We start from the raw sequence: 16,584 nt of genomic DNA, 5'->3' as shown, positions 1-16,584 counted from the left end.
AGAGGAAACTTCAGCTCACTCAGGTCTTGGTCAGAAGGAATCCTGAGGGAAGCTTCCATGAAGGAAGGAGCTAGTGCATGCTGGGAGTTGTTCAAGAACCATCTCCTAAATAAGCAAAATCCCTCTAAAGCCAAAGGAAGTAGGTGGAGCAAGAGACCCCTTTGGCTTAACTGTGAGCTTCTGGGTCTGCTCAGAATCAAAAGGGAAATGTACTAAAGGTGAAAAAGTAAAACATTACTGGTTGGAAATTACAAAGGCATTGCCAGGGTATACAGAGACTCAGTTAGGAAAGCAAAAGCTCAGCTTGAGCTGACATTGGCCAAAGATGTCAAAAACTTCAAGAAAATGTTCTTCAGATGCATTAACCACAAGCAGAAACAGAGGAATAATATTGGCCCACTATTAAACAGGAGAGGTGAACTAGTCACCAACAATGCTGAAAAGGCAAAGTCATCAACACCTTCTTCACCTCTGTCTTTACCAGTGCTGTTGGGTCCCAGGCCATAGGAACAAAAGTCCAGGTTATGTAGACACCGACCCACCATCAGTGAAGGAAGAGTTGGTGTGTCAACTATTACACATCTTGACCCTTACAAATTGATAGGCCTAGATGCCATCCACCTGAGGGTGCTGAGAGAGCTGGCTGATGTCATTACAAAGCTGCTCACCAAAAGAAGTCACGGAGATCACGAGATGTCCCTGAGGACTGGAGGAAGGCTAATGTCACCACCATCTATAAGAAAGGTTCATAGAAGGACCCAGGTAATTACATTAGTCATTAACTGCTAACCTCACTTCAGTGCCTGTAGAGGTCATGGAGTAAATCCTCCTGGGGACTGTCACAAGTCAATTGAAGCACATGATCGGGAAAAGCCAACATGGATTTATCAGGGGTAAATCGTGCTTGACAAACCTGATCACCTTCTATGACAAAGTCACCTGCTTGGTTGATGCAGGGTGAGGAGTGAACATCATCTACCTGGACTTCTCCAAGGCTTTTGATACATTCCCCTACTGTCTCCTCCTGAAGAAATTGACTCATCAGGGCCTTCACAAGTGGTCTGGGTGGTACAAGGGGAACTGGCTGACAGACTCTACCCAGAGGGTGATAGCAAATAGTTACTTCTCAAATTGGCCACCAGTCACAAGTGAGGTCCCCCAGGGATTGTTATTGGGCCTAATGCTGTTTGACATCTTCATGAGTGACATGGATGTTGGGATCAAGAGCACCCTCGTGAAGTTTGCTGAAAACACCAAGATAAATGGAGAGGCTGACACTCCAGAAGGGAGAGCCACCCTCCAGGATGACCTGGACAGACTGGAAGAGTGGGCTAGCAGGAACCTTATCAAGTTCAACAGGGAGAAGTCTAAGATCTTTCACCTGGGAACACATAACCCAGGAGTGCAGTTTAGACTGGGATCCACCTTGCTGGAGAACAGCCCTGTGGAAAGAGCCCTGGGGGTCTTGGCGGATAACAGGCTCACCATGAGCGAACAACGTGCTGCAGCAGCAAAGAAAGCCAACAGGATGCTGGGCTGCATCAACAAGGGCATCACTAGCAGAGATAAAGAAGTCATCATCCCGCTCTACTCAGTGCTTGTCAGACTACACCTGGAGTATTGTGTTCAGTTTTGGTCCCAGCTCTACACAGACAGACTGGAGAGGGTCCAGAGAAGGGCCACAAGGATGATCAGAGGATTGAAGAACCTGCCATATGAAGAGAGGCTGGGAAAACTGGGTATGTTCAGCCTTGAGAAGAGAAGGCTTTGAGGAGACTTTATTACCATGTTCCAGTACTTAAAGAGTGGCTGCCATGAAGATGGAGACTCCCTGTTTACAAGGAGACACATGGAAAAGACAAGGGTTAATAAGCACAAGTTGCTCTTGGGGAGATTACGATTGCACACAAGAGGTAAATTTTTCACCGTGAGGACAGTCAAACATTGGAATGTTCTCCCAAAAGAAGTGGGAGAATCCCCCACATTGGACAATTTTAAGTCTCAACTTGACAGGGTGCTGAGCCATCTCATAAAAACTATAGTAGTACCTAGTAAGGTTGGACCAGGTGATCCTTGAGGTCCCTTCCAACCTGGCATTCTATGATTCTATGATTGATTTTCAAGTGACATTCCTATTTCTTGCAGACATTATTAATATAGCATGATTAGCTGGCCTGGAGGGAAAAATTGAGGATAAATTGTATGGTTATCAACTGCAGGTTTATTGGTCTGAGACTTCCACCACAGGGAGTGGCTGCTGTATGGAATTGATAAACGCAGAGATTTATAAGGTCAAGTTTTATGAGTCTACAGATTCCTTGTGGTGTATTACCACATCCTTATTACAAGCCCCTGCTGCCGTCCAGCTAAGCCACCAGAGGTAATATATTACACTTGCTTGTCTGTTGTTCAGGGTTTTTTTTTGAAGGAAAAGAGGAACAGGTCAAAATAAAATACAGCTTTCTGGGATCATATTTGCAGCTTTTTTTGGGCTGTCAGGGTTGTAAGGGCAGACTGTCAGGAACTGAGGAGTCAGTCTTGAAAAGGTGTGAAAAAGTGATTATTTGTGACATTGGGAGAAACATAAAGTGAGAATCTTGAAGGTGTAATGATTTTGTTTTAAGAAAGATAGAGAACATATATTAAATAGTGACATCTTTAGTACAAACAGACTCAGTGGCTTGAGTACAGTAAGATAAATAATCATAAGGTTCTCACTCAGCAGCTGATGCACTAAATAGTCATTTCTAACAATTAGCTAAGTTGAGAAAATAGCAAAAATATGAAAAGTGAACAAATTACCTGACCATTCTAATGTATTGGTGCATTTGATAAAGTTATATGTGGTTTTAGCATGCTATTCGTAGGACCATTCTATTAATAGGATTAAGCTAGGTGTCTGTGCTGTAACACCACGTATAAAAAGGAAAAGTTTCTCTGTCCTTTTATTTCATAATTTGCATAATTTTTTTCTCTCTATCATATCAACACACAGCTATTGCATGTGCTGTTTATATTGATTGAAACACTGGTCTCATATCCAATTAATATGTGATATGCCTATTAATGGAAATACTATTGTTCATTGATTTCACAGTTCTGTGATACGACACAAGATGGGACATGAGTAAGACATCATGATTTAGATGGGCAAAACACTGATACCAGTATAATCCTTCTGCCTATTCTTTAGTTAATGCAAAATTGCTTCTGTTATGAAACCACAAACTTGCAAGTTATGCAGGATAGACGTAACTTGTGCTATTTCTGTGGCATTACATATTGTTAAAAACAAAATCATACTGTTGAATGACCAAATAAAGGGACAACTAGATGGAATTATAGTGTAAGCCCTACTTGACTCACATAATATATGATAAGGCCACTTGATTCATTCATAGAAGACACAGGAGTGGAATGACACTCCTGAAAGTCCATTGGCCATGTTCTTAGAGGATTATTCATGTGTAATACCATTGCCACACATTTATCTTGACAAGTTGACTTCTGTCCCTAGAATCTGATACAGAGTTGTACGGGACATTAAAGCCTAACAAAAAAAGGACATTTGAACTTATTAAGCATGCGTTGGATTACTACCTTAAATAACTCAGAGCATCCCTTCATTGTGTTCTGCCTTGCACACAGCTAACAGCCTTGTGGATTGGATGTATCTCTGATTGTTAGCCTTTAATCAATTGCAGAAGCAACAGAACAACAGAAACATAGCTGGAATGGCCAAATTCCTGTCCACAGAACCAGGCTCAGACACGGACTACAGAAATCACTGATGATCATAGGGTAAAAAGGTTTTCTTCCCATAGCTTCAGAAAAGCATAATAACGTGCATATGCAGAACATATGCAGAAAAGCATAATGACAGTGCCTAGATTGGATTAAATTGCATTCTGGTATAATTCCAGTCTTTAGGAAAATACGATTGTCCAATGGAAATGGCTCATTTATAGTTAGCAAGGTTTGCATCTGAGGGACAAGAGGTGGTTTTGAAAGAAGGCATTGTTTTTCAGGACTAACAACTATGACAGTGTTTCATCAGCCAAAATCAGCTGCTTTTCAATATAAAATTATTCAAAATACCTAAAAGGTAAAAATTGGAAGAAGTATGAAGTATCAGTGCTGCATATCAATTGCTCTCATGGTTCTTCTATTCTAAAAATTCCTCTTAACATCCTTTAATTTTAGAGCTAGCTCAGCAAATGACCATGCTTGCACACAGGAGAATATTCTGCTTTCCTCCAACAACAACAACAGCAAAAGGAATAAGGTAGCAGGTTTGGATTTTACTATTCCTACTTTATGTTACAACTTACTTGCAGATCTTGAAAGTGGGTAACATTAGATCATGCACACTGACACTCATCGGGCTCTAATGCTCTACACATACAAACTTCTAATGCTGAATTTAGGGCAAGGAATGAATGCTGGGCCTGTGAATATAATTATACATATATAAAAAAGGCAATAGCTTAAGCCATATGGTAGCAGGCACATAACAGTGCATAAAGGTCACTTAGGGTTAGAAATTAAGTATTTTTTAGTGCCTGGCAAAGTAAAATTACTTTAAAGGTATTTTATCTGATTTATGTTTAAAATTAAGTGTCCTTCTACCCTGACACTCAAAAAAGACATTGAAAGAGATTTCTGTATGGCAGGGAAGAGAATGGAGGACTTCTTTTTATGTCATACAACATTGGTTCAATACTGAAGGAGAAAAATTCGCTAAGGCTGTTTAATATGTGTTTCCTTACCCATGGGACTTGTCAAATCCTCAAACAGTTCCACTTTATTAAGAAGTAGTTAGAGCAACTGGAAAGCACTTTGACCTGTTGGCACATCTTGAAGAGCCTCAGAGATTCTTTTATACTTTAATTCAGCATTGAAACAACATTAAATCATTGAAATTCCTAGCTCTTTTTGTTTGCTATTCTCTTCTCCAAGCCTTAAAAAAACCCAAAACTTTTATTTGCTCCTGTAATTGTTACCAGCTTTACGCAATATTGCATCTTTTAGCCTGCTCATTGAGATCAGACTAGGTCAACATCAATTTTAAAAAAGTTGGCGTCATTTTTTGAACTTCAAGCTTTACAGTATAAGTCATAAAAAAATGCACTGATAAGTTTCATACAAAAAGTGGCCAATCCTAAATATAAAGGCAAATGCAGAACTTCTATGCACACGGCTACTAGTAACCTATTTCAGTTCATAAACTGTTAAAGCCTAGAGAGGTGAACAGATATCCAGGTCTTAAAACCACGAGGAAGGTATAAATCTTTGTTATCTTATTTGGAAGGGCTGTTCAATCATTTCTACTGCACAGTAACAGGTGGTATTAGGAACACACAAAAGACAGAAAAAAAGAGAAATCAGAGTCACAATTGTTCTAATATACAATTTAGTCCCCTGATTACATAGTAAAGGGACAGAAAACATCCACAGAAATTGTGGGTTTGTTTTGGACCATCCATTTGGCAGAGCAGTAGTCTCAATACCCTCCTAGCAGCAGTGGAGCAGAGTATGGCTGACTGCTGCAGAAATATTGGCAGCCCCAAGAGGCCAGAATGCTGCTGCTATCCAAGGAACTTGGAGCTTGATCCAAAGTCAGTGGATTCACAGAAAAAAATTGCATGGATTTCAGCGAGTTTTGGATCAGGTCCCATTTCTTAATTATTCTTTGTTTTCACAAGGTTTTACACTCATGCATTTCCGTTGGCTTCAAGTGAAATCACTCCTGACATACCATTATAACTGAAGACATCCAACTCTATAACACTTATGTTCTTCCTGATTCTTGTGACTTGTACCTGGTAATAAAATTGGAAGGCACATAATGATTTTGAAGTCAGAAGAGACACTGCCTTTCACAGAACAATCTGTTAATACCAGTGAATGATCTGCCCATTATTTCTCCATGTCATGGTCATAATTCTGTTTCTTGGTAATAAAGATCTACTTGAAACTGAGGTTTACCATACTTAAGTGTTAGGTACTTACTCCTGATAATCCTCTAATCAATGGCAAGAGATGAGCTTTTCAAGTAGGTAACTCATTCTAACTATTTTAAGAAGGAACGAATCATTGTCAAGAGTTACCTCCTTTTCACTAAGTGGATGGGAAACAAATAAATTATCCACCTGATTTTTAAAAAGGTATCAAGTCAGGGGAAACAAGCTAAGGTCTAAATTTCTTTAAAATCATTTCTCTGTATTCTGTACTTCCTAGACATACCACTGCATTCAGTTCCTTTACAAAGAATGTATGTGGCAGATAATTCTACCATAATGACGAAGCAGCCCAAATGAGGGAGACTTGGCTGTCTCTTCTGGGGTGATTAAAAGCTATTTGGGACTGTTGTACATTAAATTATGAGCTACTCTCTTCAGCTTGTAAGTATTAACTAAGAAAAACAAAGGTAAGAACAGACTAAAATAATGCATGCAAGAGTAAACAGACCGATACTGGAAATCTCTAAATGTTACAATACCTTGTGTTGTCCCCTACAGGTTGAAAGACCATCATCAATTGCATTTAGAAAGCAACATTTCTTATTTTCACTTTTCGAATCTTCTTCTCTTTCTGGCCATTCAAAGCCCTGCTATTTCCGTGACAATGGGAACCAACATGATCTGACAAGCAGTGTCTGGCTTTAAGTTTCTCATCAAATGCTTTTGTTTCTCATCAAATCCTTTTGTTTCTCATCACCTCATCCTTTCTTACTCAAAGACTACTTCTGACATTCCAAGTTCAGATGCATGCTTTTATAAAGCCCACTGACCAAAGGTACTTTGTTTCACATTGGAAATAGATGAAAAGCAATCACAATAAGAATCAAAGACTTAAAATTTTTAAATGAAAATGAATACACAAGATTCATTTGTGTATTTGAATCTCTTCTTCCACAGGTGTTCCCTCTTAACATTTGACAAGGTCTGTCATCTAGATGCGGGAAGAGTGCAACTATATATGGATATTTATATGCAGGAACTATTTCCTCTTTTTCTTCCTGGAGACCTAACTTCTCGAGTGCCTCCCTTCTGTTAGGCACTCCATCCTAGGATCTAGATGACTGAATCCTGGTTTATATGTCAGCTGCTTCTACCTGGCAATGGCTAGTTCATTTTCCATAATGCTGGCTGAAACTGTTTGTGATGGGTTTAGGATAAAGGAAGGTTAAAAGGGGAACAACTGCCAGGAGGAGAAGAGATGAAGGTGTTTCAGGAAATTAATGGTTTGGCTTGGAAATTAAAGTTTTGATTTTGCTCAGGAGTATTATTACTGAATTCCTTTGGTGTAAGATCAGGCCTTACTTAAACATTTCTCAGATGGTGGAATACTTACCTAGCCCCAAAACACCAGGGAGAAAGGCATAGCAAAGCTCCGCAAAAGCTTTTGCTCTTAGATTTATATCTCAACTTGCACGGCTGTTCATGCTTCACAAAGTGGACCCTTGTCAATAGAAATAAATATGTCCTTTCTTATTGGCTTAGCCATAGTGAAAACTAGTGTCATGGTAGTAGATCAAAGAATGGACCTTAGAGAAATCCATTCAGAATAAGACACCTAGCAGATTTTAACTAGTAAACTTTATAGTAGTTTAAAGCATAGGGAAGAAGCCGTTACAAAACCATGTGTGAAGTTTGAGTCCAACATTGTTAAAGTTTTAGCTGTAGCATATGTCATTCCTTAAGGAGTTTATTGACCCTAGATAAGAATTATATTAAACTGCATTGAAAAGGAATAAGACAGTTGAAAAATTCCACAAAGTTTCTTCTATAGTTTTAATTTGGCCATTTGTGTATGTGTTTTAATTACACAATTACTTTCCATTTTCCGAAGTGCTGACAGAATAACACTTAGTCTTTTTACCCATGTCCTGTGCCTCTGTCCATTTGAACATCATAACCTTCACTGAGCATATCCACTCTGCATAGCTTCAAGCCACTTTCTTTTTGCCCTTTCTGTCATGCCTCAATAACAGGATGAAAAAGGACCCTTTGTCCCTATGTGCTTCCTGTGCACAGGATCATAATGGACCAAGAAAGACTGCAGATAAAACCACAGGGAGAGATTTTCTTGGATATTCATATAAAACCAATTAATGAGCAACTAAATTTAGGCTTCTATAATGTGAAGTATGACGTTTTAACAGTGAGAATTGTCATGTGTCTACCTCTTTTATTACGTGCTTGCATTGCTGTAACGCAGGGAAGACTCTTGATCCATTAATGACTTCTGCTGGCAGGATGAAAACACAGAGTTAAAACATAACTCTGGGTTCCTAGAAGCCATAAATCTTCTATTAGTTTCCTATTATTTCATCTAGATGTATATTCAGAAAGAGAATTCTTTCAATTTTACAGCCCATCTGTGGTTATGGTTTTCACTGTTAAGGTCTGGTTGCTGCCATAGCCATATATATATATATATATGTGAAGCAGCTGTGATTGTTATGTCAGGGTGGTACTTGCAGACACCAGTGATCATGCTCCACTTCAGAAGGCAAACACTTAATATCAAGGAGCTGCTATCAACACAGCAACACAAGTTCTAGTTACTTTTGTTGTTGGAGTTGTAAATTCAAACCACATTGGGAAAGACAGAACAGACTTACTGCAAGTCACCTTTTGCACCTGAGAAATGTAATGCCTAATTGAAGCCATTTCACTTGCTCAAATTGGAGTTCACACAGTCTTACTTGGCTACAGGGAGGTTTGCAATGCTAAAGCAGTGGTCGTGGCTGGTCCCTGATGGACATAACTAGGGAAATCCCCTATGCAGGACAACACATATGTTTCCCTCATTGCACATGTCCCCATGTGATAACAATATTGCTGATCAGACAGACTGGTAAAATATTAGCTGCTGCCTCCCTAGGTAGGGTTAACATGAAATAATGATGTAGTTTGCCAAAAACAAAGGTGAGGGAGAGCAAATGTTGTGTGAATCCTCAGTGGACAGTGTCTGCTCCTGTTTATTTTGTTTCCTTTTAGCATGGTGTTTTTACTCAGTGTCATTCTGCCCAGAGATTACAGTTTTGACAAACTCTGAATAAGCCAATGGTTGTGTTCTGGGAGACTCAAAGTTTTCTGAATAACACATGCACTGCAGCTGCAATAGAAATCTGTTTCATATTTAGTGTAACAAATTATGCAAAGTACACCAAATAAGACCCATTTCAAATTCCAATGGGCCTTTCTGAAAACATTTTAGAGAAATGTTTTCTTTGCTGTTTCCCTTCTGCTCTCATTAAAAAGGTGAATCACTAAAAGTAATTGTGTAACCAAACAAAATGACAATTGGTTCAGAAAACAGCATGAGAGGCCCTAGAATTCCCAAAGAAAAGTCTTCATGTCTTTTATATTACTGAGAGTTTAACTACATAATCCAGAATGGACACTTGGCTTAGAAACTGCACATTCCTAGCCAACAAGGAAAGTTTCAAGTATTTCTCACCATAAAATATTTTAAACTACCCTTCTAACAATTTCTTCTGTACTGAACATTTATTTTTATTTGCATAGAAATCCATGTAACATCAACAAGACTGAGAGCTGTTTAATGAAGCAAACTATTTTAATAGAAGAGATAATCTGAAATATTTTGGGGAGGGAAGGTAAAAGAAAAAACTGGATGTAAATAGATGTCCCTGGTTCAGATCAAAATTTAGCTGGTGGCTACTGAAAATTAGAGCAATTTTTTTTTGTTCCCTTGAGGGTTTTGTTTTTTGTAGTTTGTGTTTTTTTGACATGACAGTAATTTCATATTGTTAACCTCAGATGTTAAAGTCATGTCTGTCCACAGAAATAGCAACATTGAAAAACTAAGATTTTGGAGGCTTTCTATTTGTTTGTTTGGGGTTTTTTTAGAGCTCTTATTTTTAAAAAAAAAAAATCAAAACAACCAACAACAAAACACAACAAACCCCCACTGCCCCCCCCAAAAAAAAACCAAAACACCAAAACAACAACAACAAAACACACCAAAACAAACAAAAAAACAAAACCAAAAACCTTGAGGTCTGGAAACTTTCAGTCTGATGTAATCACATGGCTCCAAAACAGGGGCTTTGAAGAGATGTAGCAAATACCATGACCATGATAGAAGTCACAAGAACAGGGAATACTCCTAATTAGTGGTTGGTGACAGGATGACGGAAAATTACATCTGACTAACTGTCACGCCTTTAAAAGTTTTCAAACCATCCAGGTCCTGGCTGAGGCATAAATGTCTATGGGAAAAAATGCTGCTCTATTTGTGTGTCCTGTATCACATTGGCAATTATTTGTGTCTTTGGTGTTAAGATGCAGGCCTCTATGAGATCATTTGGCTCAGCATCCCTAGCTACTAACTGGCTGACATCACAATACCAATCTTTATGGGTAAGTTTATACAGCCATGTTAGTTTATGGTTCAAGCTAGCATGCAAGACTGAATTCCCCTGCCATCTATACTGCTCCTATAAGTTGCCTCACACTTTGGCTCAGATCTGAAGCAAGGAAGCATATTTGCCAAACAGAGGAACTATGGGGTAGATTAAGCAATATAGGCACATCTAACTTGTACCACAATGAATAAAAATCTGTGTTATTGCAGTACAAACACATCTTTTGAGGTTGTCTCAGTGACAAACCAGCTACTGTCATGTAAAGGCCCTCACCCTATCAAGAGCTGGAAAAATCTTGCATCCCAATAGCATCTTGGTATAACTCCTATTGCACATGGTATTCTTCAGCTTTTTTTGCCCATGTCACCAGACAAAAAGAAGGCAGCAAGCAAAAAGCATGCTAAGAAATCTGAACTTACTCAAGCTCAGAAAGTAAATCTGAGAGCATACCCTTTTTGATTTCAGCATCAGAAAAATAAGATAATTGTTCATTCTTGACTTTACTGCATCTTTTCTTTGCCTTTGTAGCCTATCATGAGCATGATATTCTCCAGAATTTTTTTACTATTTCTTCATTCAAAGGAATGTCTCTTTCTTTTTAACTGAGTTGGCATTGGAAGCTAGATTCTGATGTAAAAAAGACAAAAATATCTAAGCCAGGGTATGCCAGTGTAAAATAAATGAATTTGTTTGCTTAGCACATTTCAATTTATATGTAAAATGAAGCCTAGATGGTACTACTTAGGTTATCATTCTTCATTTCTTTATTCTTTATGTTGCTGATGCACCTTTTTGGCTACATGGTATCACAGAGTTTAATAGTCCTATAATCGTATAGGATTTATTGCTGTATTCTTCATCATCTTCTCAGTAACGACACCCCCCCCCTCTTTTTTTTTTCTCTGACATACTGTCTTAGAAATTGAGATGTAATATTGATTTTGGCAAGCATTGTCTGTACCTATGATAGCTCAACTGCTTTCAAACCTGTCTTTTCAATTGTATTTAGGATGAACCCTAAGCAAATGTAAGGATTATGTATTCTCATATTACTGGGTAGTAAAATCCCATTCTCTGGACATATATGTGCTCTGCTTGTATCTCTAGCCTTTCAGTCTCCAACACAATATACTTCTTAAGTAGTAGTATCACTTTGTATTTGTTCATTGGTGCTGACATGGTTGATACTGTACTAAACTTTGACATTCAGGCAGAAATGTGTTGAAATATTGTCCATCTGCATGTGTCAATACATTTCAAGGAAGTTAGCTAGCTTCATAACTGTCACTGTTTTTCTCTAGCCAGACCTCCACATGCTCTGCTCTGCCTCTGGGTAAATTCCCCCTCCTGCTTGATAACAACCATCGAGCCGCCCGTGCTGCTCTCCCTGCAAAACTGAGCTAACGGGAAAAGTCCATGAGGAACTGTGTTGACCATTCTACTAAAACTCCAGTATCCTCCCACACTTTTCTCATCATCCACTATTTTTTGTTATGCTTTCCCATAAATAAAAACAAAACAAATAAACAAGCCATCTGGCAAAAATGACTCTTCACCAAGGAATTGTGACTGATAGTTCAGTTGTCCTCTGGTGGGGGAATTTCCAAAAGCATTCAGCACTGACCTAACACAAATTCTGTCCAAGTTGATGTTAGTTTTACCATTGGCTTTAATTTTAGCAAAGTTGGGCTAACATTCACAGTTTTAGAGCCACCATCATTCATTCCTATGTATGTTTTATTTCTTATTTTTAAAGAATAATTTAAAATTAATGGTACTTCCATTTTCAGTGGGTTTTTTGCACTTACTAATGTGTGATCCAAGAAACAAAGTTTCAGAGTCAATGTTGGAAAAATTACTACTAATTCCTGTCCCCTGTTCATTTAGAAAGAACTACTTTACCTCATATATTTGTAAAAGCTAAGTATTTTCTTCTGAATCCCTCTAGGAAGAAAAGTGTTTTCTCATCTGTAGATTTTAAATTAAATTCTGTTGGACTGCACTTATTAGTCCTTGTCTTATGCTCTTTCTTCTTATTATAGCTTCCTGTATTCACCACTATCCAGTGTTGTCCTTAGCTATCTATTATTTTCAAATTTTCCATTTTCACGGAGAGTGTAATTTGTTGTAGCTTATAGTGCTCAGATCTTACATACACTCTTCAGTTCAGATTTGGTCTTATTTGTAGCTACACTGACTTTCAAATTTATTTGGCTTTGTCTGTGCCATATGTGGCTCTGTCTACTTTGATACACTGTTGGAAAAGTAGTACACAAGAGGCCACAGCATTTACAAGGGATATACAGGGTACTCAGTTTTCAGATACCTTCAATTTTTACAGCTATTGCTGATTCTATTCAGCTTTATATTAAACTTTATATATTATATTCCACTCGTGTTGTCTGATTATAGCTGTGAGCTTGCTTTTAGTTATGACACTAAAGACATGTCATATTTTCCTTGATTTTTTTCTTAGAGTTGAACTGAGATTTCACTTCACAATCCATCCATCAGAATTTCCATTATGCCTCCAAGCCATAATAATTGTCAGATGCTGTGTCATTCCTCTCGATCATTTGACATATTCCTCAAATATATATACAGACATGGAGGTAATTAAACTCATGTATTCTTACTACTCTTGTTTCAAAAAACCCCATCTTCCCCTTCACTTTGCAGTTAACAACATCTGAGTTAACAGAACTATTCAGCTGCTATGGTTTCAAGCACATCCAATGAGAAATTCATGTTTATCAGTGCTCCTCCTACTGCAATGATAATTGTTTCACTCAAAAACACATCCTGAGAATCAAAACCCTGCTTCTTTCCACTGCCATCATGAAAATCACATATCCTGGGTATATTTCTTCCATTTAGCCAGGGCCTGCCTCTTTATTTGGAATTTTCACCCAAATCAGTGCCCAAAACATGTTCTACTGGAGGCTAAAACTTTATAGCACCAAATTGCTAAACTCACCCAGTTGCAAATTATATTTCTGTGATGAGAGAAAATGGATGGCATATTCTAACAGTTCTTTGATGAAAAAGTTGAAGGTAGTAGAGCTGCACAATATTTCTGATTATTTAAAACAAGGCAAATCAGTGGAGGCTAGTTGAAATTGTGTGGTGTGTGAAATCATCTGTAGTCTGAAATTGCTTATTGTAGGCATCTCCAAGTAAAACTCTAAAGGCTCAGGGGCACCATGCTAATTAAGTTGTCTAGGTAGCTAAAATCCCCATTTGTTATCTAAAGGTGAATACAGAAAACCCCGTGTTGTTCAAGAGTGCTTTTCCAACACAACTCCATCTGGTGATTTGATAAAAGTATTTAGTTTCTCAAGGCAATCTGACTGTATACTCCCTAGGCGCCATCGTTTATAGCTTAAATATGACTTGCATGTGGATTCAGCATTACAAATGGGAAACAGCAGCCTTTGGACTTCTACTCTAATGTAGTCCTTTCATCACCCAGTTACCCTTAAGCATCTCCTTTCCTATTGTAATTTGGGATAAATGCAAAGCATTAGTCCCATCAATAAAAACTAATGGTTCTACTTAGAAAAAAAGAGGTATACTTAAAATAAAGGAGATAGATAACTTGCTTTTCCTTGTATCCAGGAAGTCAGCTGGATACTGGCCTGCAGCCATCCACTGCTGGACAGAGGACTATTGAAGCAGGACCACTGTCATGAAGGATCAGCCTACACCTGCATTCTCAAAAACAGTTGACCAGGGAATGCATCATGCTAACTAGTGCTTGCATTAAAATGAGGCAGCCAAAATCAAGGAGTAGCTTTATTTTTCCATTGACAGTTTTACTGAAAGAAATATTACAGTCCTAGCAATTTTTTCTCCCTGTGAAAAAGAAGTAACCTTAACTGTCTTTCTTGGTTTAGGTTAGTTTATGCAGTAATTGAACTTAATTTTCAGTGCTGATACTTCAGCTGACACACTTAAGTCAGGACCAACACATCATTATAAAAAACATACAGAAATTGTTAAAATGCCATTTGCAGTTAATCAGGGCAAAATTCGTATTATTGGCTGCATAGTACAGGGAAGTACTCTTAACTTCTACTAGCAGAAGATTTTACACCATATCTGGTGTTGGTACTAAGAATTATGAAACAGCTAAGAATTTTCTAAATTCGTCAAAGATGCAATTTGCATGAAAAGAGAATTTGCACTTTAAACATGAGAGAAATATTTGTACAAGTTGCAATAACAAAATTCAAAATGCTGGTTTATTCAGGAAAGCAGCACTGTATCTTCACTCAGGAGAAGTAGTTTCTTCGTGGAACCCATAATGAAGCCAAGCAGAAGAGTAACAAGCTCTATGCAACATTTTAGCTTTTATGCACATTCACCACAGCAGAGAAATCTGGATCTGGATTGTGATCCAGATCTTGCCTTGGTAGTCCAACAGTTTCTGATGCTGGAAATGAGCCTATTCTGAAGCTTTGGCTTAGCTGTTCTTTGGCAAAGATAGCTGCAAGAACCATGGTGGATAAAACTAAACTATCCATCTTTCAGATAGTAAATTCTTTTGTGGCAGACAATGTCCTCTGTGTAGTGTGCAGCTCCAAGCACTGCAAGGGATGTTAGCAAATAATTTCTCATCCTCACTTTCCAGGGATAGGTTTGCCTCAACCCCCCTGTTGACTCACTCTGTTTTTCCCCAGCAGCCCAACAGATTCTACTTCCCTTAGTCTCTTTGTTTCGGAAAAGGACACATGCTTTTGTTTGTTTCATGCTTCTTATCCCTGCACAATGATTCTCCTTTTTTCAGATCTCTCTCCAATGCCCTTGGCTTCCAGTTAGGCACCCAGTGCTAAGCACTTCAGTCTTTGTTCCAGACTTCCCATTTTAGTTGGCTGCAAACGGGCAAGTTTCATCTGTAACAGTAAGTGCATTTGTGACTTTTCAATCTTGCAATAATTCTTGTAATTTTGCCCTTTTCCCAAATACTTGCACCTTTTTTTTGATAGTTACTGCTTTAGTCAATTGGGCTATGGCCTTTTTTTAAACTGCCTGTTAAGTTCCATAGACACCTGGGGCACTGGATACATAAATAATAATTACTAAAAACAATGAGATCGAAGCTTCCACTATATTGTTTCATGGTAACTTTCACCTACTGAACTCACATCCGGCAGCAGGAAAATCAGATACATTGTAAGCAGTATGGTTAAAGGTAATTAGTAAAAGATACACAGTTAAGCAATCTGGAGGCCCTGGAAAATACCACCTAGGGGTCTTTGATTAATGGGAATTGGTAATTGAAACCAAGGAAGCATTTGCTAGAATCCAAATAGTTATAGAAAATAAAACACTTGCAATCAGTTCCATATACTGGGTGAGAGTGAAAACCTATTACTCCGTGAGCCTGTTTGGAACTCTCACAGGATAAGCCACAGTTTTAGCAGCAATAGTCCAAGGAGCTCCTAAATGCACATATTCATGATGTTCAGAAAGCAGTAGTTGAGTGACTAATGTCAAGAGGAATATTAATTATTCTAGTACCTCCAAATTCTGTTTTCACTCTTTGTAATTTTGGGGGAATGTAACATAGTTCTATATTTCATTTCAATAATATTGTTACTATTGGGATCTTTAACCAATAACATCTCTGTGAGGTATAGCTTAGTAATTGTCCTAACTTTAGATATGGAAACAAGCTAAACAGGGAGTCACCTCTTGATGGAATTAGACCTCATGATGCCACATAGAATCATAGAATGGTTTGAGTTGGAAGGAACCTTAAAGAGCATTTATTTCCAACCCTCCTGCATGGTCAGGGACAGTTCCCATCAGACCGTGTTACTCAAAGCCCCATCTAACCTTCCCTTGCACAATTCCAGGGAGGGAACATCCACAACCTCTGTGGGCAACCTGTCCCAGTGTCTCGCCACTAAAGAATTTCTTCTAATGTCTAACCTAAATCTACCCTCTTCCAGCTTAAAACAATCACTCCTTATCCTATCATTGCACACTCTGGTAAAAAGTCCCTCCCCAGTTTTGCTGTAGGCCTCCAGGTACTGGAAAGCTGCCATTGGGTCTCCTCAGAGCCTTCACTTCTCCAGGCTGAACAGCCCCAACTCTCGCAGCCTGTCTTCATAGGAGAGGTGCTCCAGCCCACTGATCATCTTTGTGGCCCTTCTCTGGACTCCCTCCAAGAGCTC

Source organism: Apus apus, chromosome 4 (genome assembly GCF_020740795.1).
Source record: "Apus apus isolate bApuApu2 chromosome 4, bApuApu2.pri.cur, whole genome shotgun sequence".
In the NCBI taxonomy this organism is placed as follows: Eukaryota; Metazoa; Chordata; class Aves; order Apodiformes; family Apodidae; genus Apus; species Apus apus.
Note: the sequence above shows the minus strand (reverse complement) of the source record.